The sequence below is a fragment of the Watersipora subatra genome, chromosome 7 (genome assembly GCF_963576615.1).
Source record: "Watersipora subatra chromosome 7, tzWatSuba1.1, whole genome shotgun sequence".
NCBI classification, from domain to species: Eukaryota; Metazoa; Bryozoa; class Gymnolaemata; order Cheilostomatida; family Watersiporidae; genus Watersipora; species Watersipora subatra.
The window spans coordinates 17,478,922-17,499,477 of NC_088714.1; positions in this window are offsets into that span (position 1 = coordinate 17,478,922).

Consider the following 20,556-nt stretch of genomic DNA (forward strand, 5'->3'; position numbering starts at 1 on the left):
ATGTAGGTCCTCAGTTTGAGATGTGAATTGTTGCGATAGCTTGATGATACCTTTCAACAAAACTCATACCATCCGAGCTAAGATGCCTTACTCATAAAGTCGTCATCTGCAGTTAGTACATCTATGATCAGGCTGGTCGTACTTTGATGCGAAATACTGAGTGTTGGTAGTTGTAACATAAATTCTCCTCCAACCATGCCAGCTTCATATAGGGAAAACCTAAGTAGCTTCAACACCCTTCAACATATAATAGTTGGATTGCCACTGTAAATAGTACAATCCCCACTTCCATGGAAAACTCCATCAGCCTATACAATAATGGTAAATGTAGTTTATGTGAATTGAACTTTGTACAGGAGACCACTGCAGGTAGATTGGATATTAACCCAAACTGATCGCATGTAAAAAATGGGCAGCTAGAATGTAAATTCCTTGTTATCGATTAAGAAGGTTTGTTGAGACCAAATGTTTTACGAACATGAATAACATATTTATCGCCCATGTTTGATGAAAGAACTTCACTGCAACTGATTAGCCAGTCTCTGGCTACCAGACAACCATGTGAACAACCCAGACGACGTATCAATACTAGTCGGAAACAGATATGGAAAAAACACTTCCGCCGTATGAACCTAATTTCAACAATCCGATGTCTGTTGAGGCTTTTGATAGTTCAACATCAACTAATATCCACTATTTGATGTTAACAGTACATCAGTAATATAGCATAATATATTGCATATCTTAGCTGATTTGAGTACATAGCGAGTTGATCGCTTTAACTAGTTCTTGAAATATCTAGCCATAATTAGATAATGTGAATGCTGAGCATGCCACCAACAACCATGTAATCATTTCTTGAAGGTCTTTATATTGTCAGTTGTCAGTTGTTAAAAAACATCAATTACTTTAGCAAATATCAGGTACTTTCTATTTCTGTCAAACTGCATTCAGGAATTTTATGCTTAAGCAACCTTCCACGTATAACTTTACACATTAGACTCTACACGTCTCTGCCCCTAACAAGAAATGTTAGTGGCAGAGACCTACTAGCTACACAGTCACAGAAATTTTATAGCAAATACCAAAATAGGTACTTACTATGAGAGATTGTTAACATTTAGTATTAACATCCTATTTAAAGTTAAAAAAGGCCAAGGTCATTTTGATTGGCACTATTTTATTCTTTACGTGGAATTCATAACTATCTATCATCTAACTATCATTCTAACTATCTTCATATTTTTTCAAATCAGGCAAACCAAAATATAATTGGCAGTTTGACAGTTTTTAAACATACATCAAGCATGACAGCAGAAAAACCTGGTAACTTATGTTAGTCAACATTTTATGCTAACATGAATCAATTAAAACTATCAGCCAAGGAAGAGTAGCAAAATATCACCAAAGACCAAGGTTACGAGTAGACACACAGCTACATAGAAATAATCTAGAAATCCATACATATGTGGTAAACACCGTGCAATAAAGTATAAACAAACTGATTGTAATAAAATTATAACACATCCTTTCAAACAAAGACAATGAAGGACAAAATAATGAATAAATATACTGTGTGTTAATTGTGATTTCCCTGCAAGGAAAAATTGGCATTCCCATAAAGTATTTGTGATTCATCAAGCAAATGATTGGCTATTGCGCAAAGTTGCATATTAACTTGGAATTTGTGATTATCAATACCAGTAACTTTAATGTAACTTTTATTCATAATAATTTACACTGCCTTTATGTAACAAGCATACCAAAGTATGCGTGAACCTATTGAATACGTAACTTTCTTAGATTTCTTAGATTTTTTCTTCAAATCAGCTTTTTGGTTTTTATAAACACGCTCGTGTTGTATGGCATAATGTGAAAAACTTGTCTAATTGGAATGAAATTATTGCCAATAGAGTAATATACGTACAGTATATGCATACATGTATATACTCCACAGTGTATAAAACAGATTCCCTGTTAGTAGGTATGTACCAAAAAAAAACTTTTAACACTGAATATCTGTCTTTGAAGGAGTTTGAGAATTTGTGTTCAATTTTATTATAACAAAAGATATGATAAAACACTACAATTTAGATTTTTGAAACAAACAAAGTTAAAAGAACTAAATATGTTTCCCTAATAAACTTCAGACAACTCTAGTCTCATCTTGGTGAGATTTGTAAAAATACCGGGGTACTTGAGTAATGGTTCACCTTGAAATTCATTTAGCCATGAATTTAACTAATAAAATTAATCTTTCAGTTATGCTAATAATAATAATAATCCAGCAAAAAAAACTTGAATTGATGGTATAACATTCATTATACTAGCATAAATTCGAGCTATTGTTTGCGATTTGAATAAAACAAAAAACATTCAGGTGATTTTAATGATTTAAATCTTTACTGCAAATAAAGTTTAACTGCCACAACTCTGTTTATGAACTACAACATGTTAAAAAGAATGTTTCCTTATCGAATATATTGTATCTCAATATAAAAGAGATGGGAAATAGGATTGTGGTAACATGTGATGTTTGATAGTACCCAACTAAACATGTAAACAAAAAACTAAATATATACAACTTATTACCATGATTATTAAGTAATTCAATATATATTGTATCTATTTTAAACATAAATTTAGAAAAAACAGGTTAATTTATGTTGGTCAATAGTTTGCTTCGAGGTGAATCAATTAAAAATAACTATTCGTGAAAAAATTAGAGGGAAGTAGTGCCAAAGACCATAATTGCTAGCAAACAAAGCTGGAATATAAATAGTTTTGTTATTGTTTCAAAATAATATTCCTGTTTAATATTGCAATTAAATATTCAAATCTTGACTAAAGTAAAATGTAGTACTGGTGGGTTTTATAGCGGTAGATCAGAATACTTAGATGGACATCACAAAGATTCTATTACTACGGTATATTCATATATTATGTAAATATAGATGACTAGCATCAATCAAAGGATATGCAGCGCTTTAATATTAATGTCCAGTGATATCCTATTCATACAAATATAACTACACTACTGTAAAGCATCAAATAGCTATATACTGAACGGATAGTTTTTTTCACAAGCCTCTTCATTCATAAAACCGATTAATGTCTGAGCCAATCAATTCAAAGAAAATTGAATGAGGAAGTATGTGAAATGGTGTTTACTCAAAGAATAATATTTTTTGTATTTGTCAATAGAGCAACATCACTAGTTACGTTGAAGTACTCTGAGTTTTGTGTGAGCAATGTGAAAGGGAATTCAAAAATTTCAATTGAAAGAATATCTTGCAAACCAGCAAAGTGTTTGAGACAATGATGTGTACCAATAATATGATTGTAATGGGTTGAGAATTTTGATTGGCTCGTCTGTAAGCAACGGACTAGCAAACGTTCACTGTAGAATTGTGGAGTTTGAAACTTTGTGCACCTTGCGATCTTATTGGTTGAATTGCTAATTTAGGAATATTAACTTTAAATACTTTAAATAAATATTTCAAGAATACTTGTTCTACAGGAAACACAAATCATCACAAATAACACAATACCTGATTTTACTGAACTAACACAGTACTCATGTTTGATGAAGTTTGTTGAGCAATACACATTCTCTGATACAAACTAATACGATACTTAAGTAATTGTAGTCTGACTGCGTCTAATCATTATTAAGTTTAAATTATTACAGACAGAGGTCTTACTTAACGCAACTCCCTTTTCTCTAATTTCTGTAGCTTAGTACTAATTCATTTTTCCTACTTTCGTAAGTTATAACCATATCAAATAATATTAACAGCTGCTTCAGCGGTGTATCAAACGCTTTAATCTCTATGTAATCGTTTGAAATAAATTAGACAAGCTATTAGACAATTTAAATTGTGTGTAAACCTAATTTTTATAAGTTCAGATGATAAAAGAAACTTGGTTTTTTCTATGAATTCTCTACACTTCAGAAGGCTAATTGTAATAAAAACAAAGATTTTATTACCATTTGTATTTCTGAAAAATTAGGTTTGCATATAATATAAACTATCCATAACTCATTTAGTCTTTTCAAGCCGTTATATGGAAATTAAAGCATTTGCTACACTGTTGCTGTAGTTGGTAATATTACTTGTAATGATAATCTGATAATATAATTCTATTGCTCTTTTGATGAATCATAAAACATTCTTCTTTAAGTAGTTCTCTCTATCTATGTTTGAAGTGATTATCTACCTGACTGAGAGAAGTTTATCATAACAAGGTAATTGGTTTTTAAACAGCTATTAAATGCTTTACTGAAACGTTAAGATATTTATATAGATATGAAAGCTCCTGTACATGAAGTATAATTTACTGCACATCCTTTGATTGATGTTAGTCATATGTGTTTGCAGAATATATGAATATACCTTAGTAATAGTATGTTTGATGTCACTCAAGGTATTCTAATCTACTACCTCAAACCAATGATATACAGCCCCGCAAGAATAGGCGAAGGTTATTATATAGGCGGGGTTTAATGATCGTTCTCCGTAAGAATTGTTAGAACTTAATGTTTTGCCATATACTAAATTTGGTAAGATCAAAATAGTTTAGGCTATGATGAAAGTCTAAAGGTTTTCACACACTCTGTTTCTCAATTCACCTACACTGAAAAGCAATACATTGGATACAAGAATATTACTGTTTAACTTTTAGCAGAGAATATTTTATGTGGTAAGCAATCAGGAGAACAATCAGGGTTTAGTACTGTTTTGACTATAAAAATACTAATGATTTTCTCAGCAACTCACTGAAATAAAAGTAAATGGAATTACCAAAGCAAAACCTATCAAAATTTTGAATTTTTTTGTAGATTCAAAAACTGAAGTAGTTGTGTTTAGCTATTTCTTTTTTTGACATAACTAATTGGAAAATAAACTTTTATAGCTTTACAAAAAACAAACACTCAATGTGGCACTGGCATAAAACCGTATGTACGTAAGCTGCATCTATGTAAATGCACACTCACAACTATGCATTCTGTTATATAAGTAGTTCAATATATCTCATTGTATGTAACTACATTTGAAGTAAACAGTAAATGTGTGCAAAAGTAAAGTATTTTACAAATATAAGAGTTTCAGTAGTGTTTTGATGAGAATAAAACAAAGAAACTGTAAAATAAAATATAACAAATATATTATAACAGGAGCATGAATAACATTTAGGGATAGCAATTGAAGGAAAAAAGAGAGAGAGAGAGTAAAGTATGCTATGTATAACAAGTACAGTAGCATAGGAGTATAATTAGCAGTTTTGAATAGTAAATGAACGGAAAAATAAAATCACTGCTTGTGATAGTCTTGGAATTCAAGTTAGTCTGAGTCTTTGTGTAAAACCCATTCACTAGCTTGATGAATCACAAACAGCTCATTGGAATGCAAAACTTTCCTTGTAGTGAAATCATAATTCCCAAACATTTTATGCTAATTTGTTCTTTTGCGCACTATTGTCTGCAACTGCTATAAAAACTGATGCTCTCAATGAGAGCTTCAGAGCTGGAAAAATTCTGACAAGATTCAAAATCCACCAAATAATTTTATGTAGCTATATCTCAGTTTTCATCTTGATGCTGCGACTCAGAGAATATTTTGCTTTGTTGTCAGTTCTTGTAGCAGTTCATTTGGGTAACTCATGCAGAGAACCATCTGAATCCTATAAACAGAGAGCATGGACGCGAGCACTACAGAGAGATAAAAACACTCTAGCTCGGATTGACCTGAAAGATCTGGGTTTGTACAAGGTAAGGCATAATCAATATGTATTCTAATCTTGAGTTTAAACCAAAATTGTTCTGAAACTTGATACGAACCAAGGTAAACTATTTGTTCTATTTATTGTGTTAGATACCTTCTGTGGATGACTGTGATCTTTCATATGATGAAAGAAGTCAATCTGATGACTTTAGAATAAGAGTAGAAACAATGTGGTAAGTTTTTAATAAAAATATAAAATATAGATTTATTGAATATTTAATGTAGTTAAATACTAGTCTATCGGTATATCAGAAGTTGTTGCTAAATAAATTAAAAAGCCAAGAATAATGGCATAGCTAAAAAAAGAGAAATAATATAAGTGCTCACACAATGATTAATTTTTTTACTTGCACTAATGTTGAACACATCACAGCTTATGAGACGCTCTGATCAACAACATTTATCTTTTATATTAAATTTGATCAATTATGATAGACAGCAACAAAGCTGTGACTCAAAATTTAAATCTCAAAATGTTATTTAAAAGTGAGATACACATTTTAGAAGCAAAGGGAGTAAATGTAAAAGAGGGTTCACACTAACTACTGTACTCAAGAGATCTTCATAGTCAATATTGACCATCTGCCTAAACTAAAAACCCGACAACTACTGAGCGCTTCAAACAAATGTTTTAAAACAGACACTCGGATGTTACATATATTTAAATAATAAAATACAGCATCTCAGAATGTGTGAATCTTTAAGTGTGTTTTGGAATTCACATGAGTTGGCCTTGCCATGGTTTTACCGATTAGTTAAACTTAACTATGGCAGTTCATATTATTTGACAATTGCAAAGACTAATTAGAATTTGACGAAATTTTAATTTATAAATTTTTTCTGTTTGAAAATATTCTGTATTGTTTACTAAATTATGTGTAATCCTGTTGAAATATAAAAATCACAGTCCAACTGCGACTCAACATAAAAATTGACTAATCCCTTAATGAACAAATGTTAACTTCAGCAAGCGGAAAACCCAAAAAGTTAATGTGGAAGTTTTGTTTGTCAAGTTTTCAAACATAGAAATAAACACATGTAGGCGCAGCCATTTTAGGGTTTTCTAAAATTAATGGTTAAAACAACATCTAGAGTTAACCAGTGATGACAAGTTGTATTATCCGAAGTAAGGAATAAATTCTCAGTTTGATGACCGAGCCATCTGAATCCTATACACAGTGTGCATGAGCAAGAGCACTACAGAAAAATAAAAGCACATTGATAAGAAACTGTTCCATTCATGAACTCAAAATTTAGAGCTCAAAATATTCCCTAAAATAATCTTCACAAATTAAGTGTCTAGTTAATTTGATCTGTCCACAGTGCTAAGTCTAGCCCTCTTGTTCATTTTACAGGTACATACAGATATTTAAAGTTAACATGACATCGGTCGATGCAAGACAGATCTATCCTCAATCTATTGAAAACTCTGTATGCTGTCCTAATAATGGCTGTTATACCAGACTTCCAAATGGTGGCCGTGGTCATGGAATTGTTGATGAGCGTTGGACAACTAAAGTATTTCTCAGAGACACTGGCAGATGTAACATATGTAATGTGAAGATTTATAGGCCTGTTCTGGTTGATGTTTCTACTGCTTGTCATTGTCTTCTTCCACCATTTCTCATGTAAAGTTAACTTTGAACATAATTTTTCAAACATTTGAATGAAATTATAAATTTTTATTTCTAACAGTTTTGTTCTTGCGGTAGTGCTAATTTTTGCACAGGCCAATTTATGTTGCAGTATTTATTGTAATCATTGTTTTTTGGCAATATCCACTATGCTTTTTTACTCATAATTATTTAAATTGATTCACTTTGATGCAAACTGTTGATCAACATAAATTAACCTGTTTGTCTAATTTTATCTATAAAAGAAATAAAATACTTGCCAAACTACTGATTTTGCCTTTTGTTTGTTTTTGTATTAAAACACTACTTTTTTATCTCTCCTTGTTGCAAGAGTTTCACTATCTGGTCCTTGGTGTCTTGTCTACTAATTGTTCAGTGGCCTATTTTAATAGTCATGTGGCATGTAATTAAGCTTCTTAAGCTCAAGTATCCTGCTAACCAAAGATTTACTCATTGGACAGCTTTTGACAACACAAAAACTGATCATCAAACAGTTTTAAAACTTCTTGTTGTTAAGCTTTTAAACTTCTTCAAAATGAGAATTTTAAGTTGTTCTTAAATATAAAACCCAAAGTTAGAATTTGAGAAAATAAATTTCTTGTGCCTTTGTACAATACACTATTGCATACCTGTTACATAATAATAATCCAGCAAAAAAAACTTGAATTGATGGTATAACATTCATTATACTAGCATAAATTTGAGCTATTGTTTGCGATTTGAATAAAACAAAATTGAAGGTCCTGTTGAGACACACTTACACTGTATGTAAACAGTTTTAAAACTTCTTGTTGTTAAGCAGAGTGCATTGTGCATAATCATTAAATGTCAGGTCATCAGAAGCATCAGCTTTTGTAGCTGATTAAAGGGTACATGCATTTTAGCCACCGCTCAACAAACATAGTGACCAAACTTTTCAATGCCCTGAAAAGAAAATTACTTTCTAGCATAATGTATTACATTTTTGCTAAATGAACGACTCTGGGTACTCATTGTTTGGTTGACTTCTTTTATTAATGATCATGAGAAAGGTAGCAGGACTTGAACCACAAGCTTCCATTCAGTTTGTTCAGCATGCTTACCAACCAAAAGAACTTTACAAAGAGTCAAAGGAAAAGTCATTATATTCTTTCAATTTGTTCTGTAATGAGCTTAAAGATTTTGTAAAAGCAAAGACTAGCAAATGAAAAACACAAAAAATAAAAGCTTATTTGTGGCGCTGGTAATATTCTAACCTTCCTAGTTTTCATGTAGTTGTATCTCGAGTTACCTTATATGATTCTCAACTGCTATACAGCATGTAGTTTAAAAATGTTGCAAGCAGTGTAGAATATGATAAAAGATTTTATTTGATTCATTAAAATTATTTTTATGCATAACGAAAGGACATAAACTTTCAAGTTTTAAATCAGTTGCGCGATAAAGTTTCTTTAGTGTGTGTAAATATTAAGCACAGCTGGTCATGTAAGTCATTTTCTGACTATATGTAAGTCGCTTGGAGGTTAGGCTACTTTTAACTGTACTAGAAATTGGTTTCACACAGTCTGAGAGCTTGATTGAGTTTTTATCAATTTGTTCCGCAAAACGTTGCAAAGTGCATTGTAAATCCTCAACTGTCACAATTTTTAAATTCTGAAATCTGTAAGCTTTTACATTGTAAGGGCTTAACAGCTTGTATAAAATACAAATATTATTATTTTACTTACAGTGTTCCAATCTGGCTGTCTACAGAATATGCATAATATTGCTACAAATTACCTAAAAGCTTTAATATACGGATGGACAGAAGACTAAAAATGTATTACAGAATTTTTTTTGTGAGTCAGAGTATTTGATTTTATTTAAACCAACTAAACAAGAATGTTCATATTCAATCCTGTAAATAACTTATTATACTTATGACGGATGCTTGCTATATGTTGAGTCGATTTATTCCTAATGCCTCAAATATGCTGTTTAGCATTAATATTCTGATCAGCTTAATCAACAAAACTCATACAAATGTTATTTGTTATTGAAGAAAAATGTCTATTTACAGCATATAGAGTAAAAAGCTTGATCAATGATTCATATTAGAATGAATCAGTTCTGAAAAATATGACCAGCTGAGGAATTATGACACATGCTGCTTACCAAAAAAGAATGCAGTAGGCATTCCAGTGAGTGATTCGCTTTTTTATGTTGAAGTAATCTGAATCTTATAAAATTAGATCGGTGAGGAAAAGTAGGTTACAATCTATGTCTTTGTCATCACATCCATCAGTTTACCAACTTATTTGTAACTCAGTGTTATATTGTGACCAGAATAAAAGTAGTTGTTAAACAGATTGATGTGGATAACAAAAACATGGAAAGCGTCTTACTCTGACTTTGGCTTGATAAAAATTTTCATTAACTCAGGTTTTCCTTAATTATCATTTTTGTGTTTTTACATTTTTAAATTGTTAGTTTCAGCCACAAACTGTATTGTTTTGACAAACGCTGATTGCTAATTAATTTAAATTATTTGTTAAGTAGAGATACATATTTGCTCAACTTTTACACTGTATGCTCCAAGATTTGTATGTGGAAGAGACCGGGTAAAGAATTGTGATACAGTTTATTACAAACAAAATTAGTTTAAAGTAATTATTTTAATTTTTTTATGAAACTTGCCCAATTTGTGAATTTTTATATTAGATTAAAATACGAATGCAAGAATAATGTATATCTATGATAGGTATTTAAATTAAACCAGTTTACTAAAGGTAAGAACAATAACATTCACTAACAAACTCAGGTGTCTTTTATCCAATTGTAACTATTAGGCTCCATTGGGTTTTACTGGCTTTGGGCTTTAATTTACATCAAGTACATGTAGGTTCATATCTTTGCAAGTGACTTCATCAAAATAACCATAATCATTACCTAACTTTTATAATCATCTAAATATTTGTATACAATAGACATCATAGTTAGTGTTTACTAAGCCCATTAACCAAAGACTATAAACTTCCTCAAATAACTCTTTCATCGCAATTATATCAAGTTGAGATAGCTTCAATGTGGCTAAAGTGAATCACTAGTTGTAATATATACTACATTCTCTCTTAGTAAGCAATATTTGTCATACTTCCTCAACTATTTATCGTTTTAATGAATTGATTAAATAATGGATTACCACTACTGTGAAGAAATGATTTTTTAAAAATAAAATATGTTATTATGAGAATTATGGACTTATCTTGACAAAATAATCTAATGTTTTAAATTTTTTATTAAATGCAGTATTACTGTTTGAAGGTATTCTTTTAACTAGTGATCAATTTTATTGGAAATCAATGAAGCAGCTAATCATTACAGTGAATGTAAGATATTTGAGAAAAAAAGAATACTCTAAAAACATATTAAATATTTCTGCATCTATAGACAGCAAACCAGCTAATAATTTATATTTTAATGTGCTGAACAACGTTCAATATGGACCGTTGCACAAGCTTGTTACTCTACATATAATGTACATGTAGTCGGGTGCCGTAGTACTTTGTGTATGGTCTGTGAATAAATCTGCTCAGATGTTAAATACTGATTAGCATATTGGAGACAACAGGGTTGAATGAACTCGACATCTAGCAGTCACCCACCACTAATAGCTTATTTACAGAGTTAAATGTGAAAATTCTTGGTTAACCTGTAAAATGGAGTTAAAGATTCTGGTATACTATAACTTGAAGCAATACTTCTTTAGTTTTCAAATTATTGTTAGTTCATCGTTCTAATCTATCATGATTTTTAATAATTATGTGCACTAGTATTCACATAGAAGTGTTTAATAGGCAGCCACACTACGATATCCTAGGTTAAAAATTGTTATATCATTATGAACGGTTTAATACTTACAGTGTATCAAAAAAACAAGATCCAGTAAAAACCCAATTGAGCTTGCAGAATGTGTGAAAGCAATTTGTTGTATGTTTAGCAGAAATCTTACCTTCAAAGGGCCTGTAGTCAGAAGATGAGGTGATGTGTAGGAAGTAGGGCTACATCTTTTATATCTTTAATAAACTCTAAATTATATTTTTACTCACGTTCCTTCTGTGATTTTATTGGCAAGTTAAAAGTGTTATTACTCATAAACATGCAGCATGAAGGAAAGTGTAAACATATAAAGTCACTCTTAAAGAATATAACTAAAAATGAATCAGTCTTTTTACATCATATTTCACAGTCATATGACATCACATTAAAGAGACTTTGCAATGTTCCTGGTTTAAATTCTGAAAGAGTACTTACCTTCATTGTGCATGAAATAACTTTCTTTCATTGAAAAAACTTATATATCAAGTCCTACAGTGCTTACAACATTTTATAATAACATATTATATAGAAGTTTACAATTATATTCTGTAAATTAATATCTAAATCTCTTGTGTTGAGAGCTTACATAACTCAAGTGGACAATTATATAAACTTTTTTTTCTAAAGATTATACCACATTTTGAAAATTGAACAAGTAAAAAGAAAGAGCACTCGTTAATTGCTTATCAAATGTTTACAAAAATTATTGCCTGTAACCAGTCACCATGAACTATGTTAACACTGCCACTTACTCGATGTATTATTAGATCATTGCTAGTTATTTGGCAAAAAGTCAATGTTAATAGGAATGAATGGAAATATTTGACTAAAGATAGGAGATTTTATGCCAAGTTTCTCCTTAGAAAAAAGAGCTAGAACAGTACAAGACTGGAAATGCCAAAAACATATCTACACTTACAGTAGTATTTAGATATCTGAAGTGTGTAAACAAGCTTTTCTGAGTTTCTAACGTATCAGCCAAGGTGCCAAAATTTTTGCAAGAGTGTGAAGTTTTGTTAACATAACAAAATGGTTTTAGTTAAATATTTATTCAACTCTTTAGCTTGTCCAACGTTTCAGTTTTCTCTCAGCAGACTTTGAAGTTTTATGTACTGTCTCAAATGACTGAGACTTGCAGCCAATTAAGAGGTGGCTTTAAATTGCACAAATAACAAGTAGGAAGATCAAACCGTCAAATCACTATCTAGTTTTGCATTAACTGCTTTTAAAAAAATGAATCTTATGATAATTTTGTCACTTAATGTCATGACAGTAACATGTATTTGTGTTGCTTGAAGTTAAGACAGTAATGTCAGCAATTTAACTAATCAGAGTTGTAAGCTCTAAAAAGTTTCATTTCCTTAATCAAAGCTTTGACTTAAAAGAGCAGATTAGTCAATTGCTTGCTTCTAACAATTAAATTATATCAATGCTATAATATACTGACTGTTACCTTATACTTTTCTTTATAATTTTTATTAATTTTTTAATTATTTTTGTAGTTTTATATAAATTAATTCATTTAATTGAAAACAACCTACTCTTTCTTGCAAATTTCAAATCAAAATGATATGACACTTAAATACTTCAACATACAATATATTAATTTTTGACCAACATTCGGAGCATTCTTTTCTAAGCAAGTATGATGTATCATGGTTTGTGGCAATTCATGTCTTTCTGTCCCATAATTGGTACAAACGCTGTGGTAAATCAGCAGGCTCTTTATAAATAAAGAAGTTTTTTATTTGTTTGCAAAAATTGATTTTTAAACAAACTATGAAACAGTGAAATATTTTTTGATCTAAAAACTATGGCCATAAAGCTTACTATATTGTTTAATCCAGAGTTAATGCTGACCAGATAAACTCACATAATGTAAAAATGTGGATTACCTGAATAATGTGGTACATTCTTAAAAATCACCTTTTTTCTTTTTCATACAAATAATCATAAAATTAGTTTTCACTTTATTTTGAATGTCTGAAACTTCATAGCACTATAAGTTCAGAATGATATGGTATTTATTTTAAATAATACATCAGACAGGCACAATACTAGTGTTATCATTTTAGCATAGCTTTTTCAAAAAATTTTAGAATAAAATATCTGGCTGCAGAAAAGAGCTTCTAGCAATAATTGGTTAAACTTGCTGATAAAACATACTTTTTCATTACAAATTATGCTAAAGGTAAAAAGGTAAGTACTATTTCCTGTTCAAAATAGACCTCATGAAGTTATGGTTTGTCCGTTAAAACTTTCTAAAGGAAGCTATACTAAAACCTTTTAAGGACTAATGATACAATGTTAATATAACTTGAGAGCAAAAATTGCTGTTACATTTTTACTCTCTGCTTCTTACTTGTCTTACTACTAAATAAAAGTCTTTAAAAACTGATGAAAGGTAGAAAACGTAAAAAAACTGTTAGAAAAACATAGAAATTTGATAAGCTACTGCTAATTCTAGTATATAAAGCTTTGAAAGGATTGATTTGTTTGATCAGAGTTTATAGTGTAGAACCATAAAAACCCATTTAAAGGTCAATGGAATTTTTTCACTCCAAGTAACTAATGATATTCCCTAGCCGTGTTCTCTCATCATAGGGGGTCCTCCCATGTTTTGTGACGATTCTGACGACGCGACGACAGGGATATTTAAAAAGGGACAGACGAGACGACCATTTACCAATGCAGGTGACGAGGATTGCGTAAATAAGATTACTAAAGGTACGGCTGCACGTAACGAATTTTTCGTTGGTTCGGCCGAAATCACGAAAAGCGCAAAATTAATCGGTCGAAATTCACAGAATTATTTGAGCTGTGCATGCCCACCGAGTTCGTCGACGAACGCTTTTAACAGATTAAAGAAATTATTAGCGAGCACGATTCCAGCAGCTTTAGCAATTAGTATAGTCCAAGACATGTACCGTGACACACATTAAAAATACGAAAGCATTTCAACATAGAACACACGATGTAACTGTCTAAGTCGCGCTATTATTAGTTGGCGAACGCGACTTTAGCAAATTTTAAGATATATGTAGTCCGAAAACATAATGCGACACACAAGAAAATTATTACAGAAAGTTATCATAGTAAATACGATGCAACTGACTTGTTTGCGCTAGAGATGTCGACATTCTCTACGACAAATCTTTTGCTGCTAAAAAGGAAATATAATTAAAAAATAAACAAATTGTAGCTATAGCGTCCAAACAATAAATACATTCAATAACGAAATCTAAGCAGTTGCATCGTGTGTACTATGTTGATTTGCAATTATACTTTTACTATTGTGTGTCATTATACGTCTCTTGGACTATACTAATTGCAAAAGCTGCTGAGATCGTGCTCGCTAGCACGATTCTAGCAGCGCAGAATAATTCTGTGTGTTTCAATCATTTCGTGATTTTGGTTAGAACCAACGGAAATTTTGTTACGTGTTGCCGCACCGTTACTAACTTATTATTTGTTCATAAATCACCACGGTCAACCGAAACTTCACTAGTTTTGGTTTGAAGCATCTGGCCCAGCATTTATAGACTGCCAAATAATTAAAGCAATGAAATGCCACGACATTGACTGCAAATCCGTTTCCAAGTCTGTGACTGACAGTGATTATTAAAGGCAATCTCGGTCTATTTTCAGTACAAGAAATATAGCTCTAAAAACCTAAGACGGCTGTCACTCTTCGCGGAGTAATCAGCAACGCTCCCAAACATCACTAATATGTTTGTGAAGGTCGCTGGTTGAGCCATGCTTTTGGTTAGCAGAAGTTCAAACCTAGCGAGTTTCAGATTTTTAACGCAACCCAGTGCCACCAGTATAGATATTTGTATTAAAATAACGAATGTGAAGAAAGAGGTTGTTTTGGTTACCAATTTGAAAAAGGTGACAGTGATTTTAAAAGTGACGACAGTGATTTTAAAAGTGACGACAGTGATTTTAATAGTGACTATTCTGACGACAGCTTTGTGTGGTAGGACCCCCATCATATGATTTTGTACAAAAGGAGTTTTCTTAATTTGACGATTCACAAAGGCGTTGTTGGAGATAATAGGTTTCCATGTGGGAAAATCATAATTACCAAGTGTCCTAAATACTACCTTTATCATAAACAGTTGGAGAACACATGGACTGACTGAATATTCTGAATGAACTATTAGCTTACGAAAAAAAAGAAGTTTATATATCATGTACACTATTTTTGTATGATGTTTTTCTACCTAAATAGTTTTATTAAAATTTAAACAATAGTGACCTGATATGAAGGTACGTAACACAAGGCAGGTTTTTAACAAAAAACTGCTTCTATATATTTTGAAAAAGTTGAAACTGTCCAAAGGGAGTATAAAAACAAAAGAAGCGGCTAAGTCTGTCTGCATGAATGCAAGTAAGGATTACACACCTTCAGTTTTTTGGCATGTATTTGTATTCATGTTGAACATAAAAGCAAAGAAACAGGTCAATTTATGTGGGTCAGCAGTTTGTATCAAAGAGTCACAAAAACCATGATTACCAGTAAATACAACAATGCGAAACACTTCCATCGTTGTGATTGGAGGATATTGTGCAAAAATTAGCTCGACGGCAAGGCCAAAACCGTTGAAAACAAAACTTTACAACCTTTTTTAAATAAATGATAATGCATTGATAAACACGGTTATTCACCACACTGTAGTTGATCAACCAATACTTGTAACGGGACAGAACCCTCCCACTAGCGCTGACTAGCCATTTTTGCCTGTGCCACTATCTTGGAATCCTACTTTACATGAGCCATTCATGAATTTTAAGCAAACTTTGTGAATGATGCGGAACTATTTTCACCATTACAGCTAGGTATTGTAGGTGAATAAACCTTTTCTTGTTTTCTATTGCAATAAATCTGGTTTCCTGCTTATACTATTTCTTTTGACAGTTAGTAAGCCTCACTTTCAATTGTGGTTATGAACCAACCGATGGAATGTGGGTGTCTGCAAAACTGTCTTATAATGTGAAGAGGAAATGAGTACATCACATTTCTTTTCTCATGAGGGGAACCGTCATTTTCACTCAAGCTAGAAATAGATGGTTGGTATGCTCTACAACAACCTAAAAAAACTTTTCCTGACATGACACATACTGTGATTTGCCCCAAGCAGGGACTTTCCTAAACATTTCATAAAACAATGGCAAAAGATTTTTGACCTACTGGTCCATTTACATTCGCCAAAGAATACATTCATCATAGTGAAATGGTCTCTTAGAAACTTACTAAATGCTACCATTAAATGATGATAGCAACTTGATAAGGATTTAGTTCAACTTGAAGACTTTCTTCCATCTTGAATTATTCCACTAATTTCAGTCAAATCCTGAAGTTATGGTAGGGCTTATGATGAGATCTTGTACTTTAGGATCTCCATATTGATCTAGTAAAGTTATCAATGACAAAAAATGATTTGCTATGCTATATTTAAATAAAGAATCAGCTTCTAAATAAAACCCACTCAAACTTAAACATACCAAGTTTATTTGTTTCAACATTTACTATGGTGAAACCAATATATATTTAACAAGAATACTCTCAATGATCTACTGTAATTTATTTTTTTGCGTTTTGTAGTTCAACTCTTAATGGGATTTATACCACAAGTAATTAAATATAGCTGCAAAGAGTTGATTATATAAAATTTTGTAGAAAGCTACATGTACAAAGATTAGTAAGTTGAGCTTATATCTCGATCTATGCTTTTAAAGCCACCTTTTCAGTATTAAAACTGTTGTTGGACTCCACAAACAAAGGCGAAATAGTTGATGGAAGTTAGTAGTTACCATAAACCTAAAAGATTCATGGCTGCTCTTTACACTGCTTGAAGTTCCTATTTGTTCTCTGTTATTTCCTGCGCATTTTTTGTTACTCTAAAATGCCTTTTTATTATATTATTTCTGAATGTCAGAGTATGAAAAACACTGTCATCTAATTTAGAGAATAGATTTTACCAATTTAGTAACGTACTTGGTGTGCTTGCAGAATATTGCTTTACAATTTATAGGACAAATTGCTAATCCTACTAGGCAAACCTGTATTTACAATAATTCCTTGAAACACTGAGCTCATTTTTGCTTAGAATTGCTAGAATATTTTTACTGCTTCTGGTCGTCATCAAAATTGTGACTCATTTACTTATCTCTTATATTCACACAACGCTTTGTTACATGCTTAAACATGTCAGACCTTTCAAAACACTTCATACGCAATTCTGTATCCTGATAGCCAATTCGTCACAAGTTAGACACGCATATATTGTAGAGCTCTCTACCGTTGGCCAAGAAGGATGGAAGACCGCTGTCACTGGGTACAGCCAGCCCAAAAACTATCGAGCATAAAATCTCATCCAGTTTCACCTTACCTACAAGGAATCAACATGCTATCGATATTTCATCTCAAGGTGACTTTTTATTTACCAACTAAATCTACTATTTACCTGTTAAATATAGATATACTAGCATTATTGAAATGTTTCCTTTTCAATCAGATAGCCTGCGGCATGCGGGTAGATTTTTAATACAAGTTGCTACACGGTTTTCACGACAATTTATTAGTGCATTTATTGGGGCAGTTGTCCTTAATGCATGCGATCGCACATTTTCGAGGTTAAGGTGAATTGTGAAGTTTCTAATCAAATGGGTGTTTAAAATGCCGCTTCTCGAAAATCAGATAGAGTATTGAAACCAAATATTTTTGGTAGCTTGGTGTAAGGCACTGATTATATGGATGTGAAGTGTAGATGAAATTGGGCAAAAATAGTGGAACCTCATGGTGTAAGGGGCGGGGGGGGGGGGGGGGTGCTGACCTCACACTTATGGGTTCGGCGTAAATCTCGTGCAAATGAGACTTTCATTTTAAACTTCAAACAAGATAATATATTTGAGTAATGTACACTGTGCATTTAGCAATCACGTGTAAAAGACTGACTCTCTATAGCTAAGAGTACTTCTGTTATATAAAAACATATGTGACATGACTGATGTCCAAAACATAAACACTGCCAAACACAACTTGGTATATGTGACACACAACATTTGCCAAAAATATGCATTTTATCTTTTAGACACAAATGACGCCTGCAGTTCTCCGACAAAGGTATCATGACACCGCTTTTTCAGAAAAGACCTTAAAAGCAGACATAGGATGAGAATGTTCATTTTAAACAAAGTTCATAGCAATGCATGTCAGCAATGACTGTCAATATAAATAAATCTGTAAACATTGCTTAATTTGTGTAAATGAGTGGCTTCCCTAGAGTCGTTTGTCAATTAATTGTCTAGGGCCGCAACTGCCAATACTGACATATTCAGGTCAAAACCGATAGATGAATCATTGGGAATAAATTGTTTTTCTTCCTTGAGATATCTTCATATCTTACAATGGCATTTACACAAACTAACTGACATGAGAGCACAAATAATGACAAAATGGGCTTCACTGATAAAAATACTCGAGCAAATCTAGCAGAACTAACTGCACAATTAAATTTTACTTTAACATAACTGAAGATTTTTTATGTCATTGTAGTCTTTATGTCTATATTGAAGCAGGATGCTATTCCTAACATTTTAAAATTGAGAAAATATAGGTGCAGCAGTTTTGGTAAAGAAGTTTTGCAGGTGTGTTGTCACATGTTCCGATAGAAGAAATGGTTTGTGCAGTTACTCTTAAAAAACACCAATATGTGTAACTTGACGGCCGTGACATCATAGTGAAACGCGTTGTCTGTGATCTCAAAGTTAGGGATTTTAATCTATTATTAAAATGCATGGACATCGATATTTACTAAATTAATTAACATCGGTACTTTAATGAATTACTCGATCGACGAATTTTATTGACGAACAACAGAATTGTAAAAATTACTGTAAAGTTACTGCGAAGGTGAGTCCGAGTTTTCTGAGCATCAGGTGGTTAAAGTGCTAGAGGAAGATGGGAGAATGGAGGTAAATTTATCTTCAACTTTGAGTATCCTATACAAATATTCTAAGCTAACGGTAATAATTTTAGTAGTCATGAATACATTTACTAATAAGCAAAGTTATAACTTTTTGCTATCACGAATCATCTTTGCATAACTTTTTAATCGTTTCACAACTTTTATCATTTCACTTATTTATAGCATTTTCTTTGGCATTTTTAGCTAGTAAATTAGATTTACGATTAGAACTAATGTTCAGTGTGTGAAAAGTGAAGAATATCTATTGATCAATGCTCATCTTCAACTCTCAGAAACAAAGCTTTGAATATTTGGCTTGGCGTATTTATGCTTTTGTTAAACATTTATTCGTTTTGAAAATTACACTCGTAATCTAACTCTCAAATTGAAAGCTTTCAGTAGATATGCGTTAGAACGACATATATATGAATGACATTTGTTACATTTGTTTTAATGTTGCAGGATGTTTATGTTTACAGATTCACTAGCGGAACAGTCCTGTCGGTCTGGAAATTTCCATAAATGGGAAAAAGAGACACGAATGTGTGCTGCACAAACCATAATATGTTTTGTTTGAGTTTGCTGCAGTAGATTAATTTGTCCTATTATATAAACTGAAACTATGTGAATGACCACAACTTAGATGGATGTTTTTAATAAAAACTTTGTGCTGCAATGAAAATGTTTTGGTTCGTAAAAATTATATAATAAAATATTATTGTTGAAGACAATGCAAAACATGATTTGCAGAACATATTGATCACATTATAGTCCTGTTATCATCTGTGCTGAAATCTTCTCTGATAAATGGATTTATGAAGTGTAATCAGAGCTGTATTGACAGGTACTTTTGAATAGCTCGACTCAATTCCAACGGATTAAATATTAAGTTCAAACAATTCTACGCTCCACCCTAATAAGTGAAAACAGCTAAGCCCACAAACCGTCAACCAGGTGCAAGAATGGTTTTATTAACCCTTTGCCAAAATCAGCTGGTTAATTGAATTCAATGAACTTGACATTGTTTTGCGTTCACTTATTTGGTCAACTCATAAAACCATTTGTTTTTTACTTGAATTAACTAATCGAATGGGAACAGTAGAGTTTTTTACAAATTGATAGGAATGACGTCTAGATAACGTAGACTATACATGACTTTTTGGGGTGCAGTTGGTTTCGCCATATATTCGAACATATTATTTCCAAAGATGGTGGCGTGCTTATTTCATTTAGTATTTAGTTTCCGGTGTGCGTGTAGCAACTGATAACTTAGCTGATACAAAGGCCGTGATGAAATAAGCTAACTCGATGACCTAATTACCGTAA